We start from the raw sequence: 3,440 nt of genomic DNA, 5'->3' as shown, positions 1-3,440 counted from the left end.
CCTTTTAGTGGAAGACCATCATGTTGTCGTGATACACACGAGAAAACACAAAATCTGCATCTGTGAGTCTACGAATTTTAATACGAATTTTGATACAAAAATACGAATTTTAATACGAATTAAAAAAAGTATTGGTTGGACAAGAGCGCACTAGCATAATATTAATCAAGAGGCAATCTCTCCGCATCTCACTGACTAAGGAGAGTCAAGTCCATAAAATTAAATAAATTTATAAAAAAAATTAATAAATAAATCAAAAAGTCCATAAAATTAGTTAAAACACTCTCATTGCCCGTGACTAAAAGTCAGAAACTCTTCTTTAAAGTCAGTCAAGGACGTCTAAATATAAAATACGGCATTTAACATAAAATAATTTAAAAAATCCGAACATTTCATAAATTAAATTATCAAAAATATTACCTTTCAAAAACATTATGTAAAAATTTAATATTAATTTTATTTTTAGATAATATTTTTGAAAGATAAAAATAGTTTTTATCTTTAAAATGGATTCAAGACGATGGATTGGTGGGGCCGGGGCACTACGAAATTTTCGGATAATATTTTTGATATTAATTTTATTTTAGATAATATTTTTGAAAGATAAAAATAGTTTTTATCTTTAAAATGGATTCAAGACGATGGATTGGTGGGGCCGGGGCACCACGAAATTTTCGGATAATATTTTTGAAAGGTAAAAAATTGCAATAAGAAGGTTTGAATTGAGTTTTTATGGTTAAAATAGACATTTAAAATTATGAAATTTGACCATAATTTTCCTAATAAATTTGAACACGACAAACAGAATCCGCAAAATCAATCTCCTTTATTACGGCGAGGTACTGCCTGCCATAAAATTCCTGTTGGAGATGACAAGCGACCTTTCGACGAAGGTGTGGAGATAAAAGGAATCTTCTATCTTGTTTTGGAAACTTTGCCGTCATTTCCATGGAGAAGTCAATACACTCGTTTCTTTGACTTTGCCTACCAATTTCCTCTATCTTGTTTTGGAAACTTTGCCGTCATTTCCATGGAGAAGCCTATACACTCGTTTCTTTGACTTTGCCTACCAATTTCCTTTCGTCACCTCTATGATTGCCGTTTGGGATCCCTTTATTATTTTGTTTATCCTCCGGTTTTTAAATGAAATTTGTTTTTTCATCAAGAATACAGTATTAACCTGTTTTTTTTGTGTTTGGAGAATTGAACTCTTAATTTCTTAATAACAAAAATTATTTTTAGATAAAAAAATAATTATTAATTTCTCAATAGCAAAAATATTATTAGATCAAATCAATTGAATTAAATTATATATTTTATTTATAAAAATATTATTTTTAATTTTTTCAATTAATTACAAAAATTGCAATAAAAATTATTTAAATTTTACCATATTTCTAAACTATTATTATTAAATTTATTATTTATTATTTTTAAATTCAAAATATTATTTAATTACTTAAAAACATATTAACATTATTTAATTTTCATTTCCGAACTCCTCAAAAGCTTGATTTTTCCCATAAAAACATAACATGCGGTTGTCATTCAAAGAAATGTATACGAACGCAAGTACATTTTTTCCTATATTTAAATTTGACAATGGGTAAGGAGCACATATCATGGGATTTGATTTTTGTAAAATATTCTAATAGAACATTAATTTTATTATTAAATTAATATTGTATGATTTATGATTAGTGTTTCTATCCATATTTATATGTATAAAATTGTTGATAAGTTTATTTGTTTTTCAATAATTTGTATAAGTGTTTAACCACTTGTATTGATATCGTTGGCTGTGGCGAAAAGCCAAATCGTTCACATGATTTCTCTAAGTTTTTTATATTTTTTTAGGTGGTGGGCCTCATAGTCTTATATTGGTGTATTTTTTTTAATAATTTTATGTGGAAAATGAAAAGTATTAAGTTTAGTGTATGGTGTTTAATATTTGTAAGTAACGTGATGTTGATTAATAATTTTATGTAGAAAAAGAAAAGGTGTTAAGTTTAGTATATGGCGTTTAATATTTGCAAGTAATGTGACGTTGAAATGAAATATACTGAGAAATTACACGTTTTGTTAGGGAATTTTGAGTTGTTGTTCGATGCTCATCTTTAATATTGTCTATGTGTTGAGCTGTATTACAAATGCAGCCTCATTTTATCCCTGAGATTAGCAGAGTTTTTAAAACCAAGTGAAGCCAAACCATTCATTTATATATGTAATTTTAAAATATATATAATTTAAAAATATAATTAAGATTTTTAATTTTACAATATTTTGATTGCGTTTATAAATTTTTATTTTTTGTATTTTTATATACCATTTAAATAATATTTGAAAATATAATTTTTGTTTTTATTTTTTTAAAAAAATAGAAAAACAAATGCTTTTCATTTTTTAGACAAGATTTTGTAATTAAATAATATAAATAAATATTATTAATTTTCAATGAATAATTATTGGATAAAATAGCAAGCAACTTTCTTCAAATTACATAAAATTGTTTAAAATATTATTTTGGAAGTTTTTTTAAAAGAGATTTTTAAAGTAATATAATTTTTTTTTTAATAAAAATATTTTTTGAATAATGTAATATAAATAATTATTATATATATATGTGTGTGTGTGTGTGGGGTATCTTTGCTTGGAGGCTGGGTAGGGTTTAAACATTTATGTAGAAATTTTAAGATTTAAGCTTCTTCTCTTATTTCATATTGAAAAATAATGTCATCACTTACATATTTTGGGTGATTCCATGATCATTATTATTTGGTTTAATAATATTCAAAGATGCCACAAGCACACACTAGTTTTTATTTTAGAAGATGTTATGTTGGAATGATAATTGGAAAAATAGATTCAATTTGTATTAAAAATATTGTACATATAAATATAATTTTGAACCAGTTGGATTCACTTTCAAGGGTTTCTTGGACTTTAGTAATTGACTACATAATGCGCCATAACCCTAACAGATTAGGTGTCCAACATTCCCCCCTTCATCCGAAGGGGTGTATATGAGAGTCTAAGAAGAGAGCTGAAATGCAAAAATGTATGACATCCAATGGTTAAATGTGCTCTTTGAAATGGTGGTTTAAGAAAAAACCACAAACCAAAAGGTGGATGGACTCAAAGTCTCAATCAATGGTGGTTTAAGGTTGACCACCAACTCTTGAACTAAAGCACGAAGTAGTTTGTGGAACAACTCCAAATTTTCCTAGAAGTTGAAGTCTTCTTCGAGAGAAAGTGTTCCTAGTGTCCTGAAAAGGGAGACCTTCATCCTGGAAAAGGGAGGTCTCAACCTGTAAAAAGAAAAGAAGAACCTCAACCTCAAAAGGGAGGTCTACACTTGTGGTGGTTTAAGGAACGCCACCAGCTAAAGGCATGTTCATGGGGCATTACTCTGTCTCTAGCTACAACTCTGAATATTGTTA

The sequence above is a fragment of the Pinus tabuliformis genome, chromosome 2_2 (assembly GCF_031772625.1).
Source record: "Pinus tabuliformis cultivar Carrire ecotype Pingquan chromosome 2_2, CPIR1, whole genome shotgun sequence".
In the NCBI taxonomy this organism is placed as follows: domain Eukaryota; kingdom Viridiplantae; phylum Streptophyta; class Pinopsida; order Pinales; family Pinaceae; genus Pinus; species Pinus tabuliformis.
Note: the sequence above shows the minus strand (reverse complement) of the source record.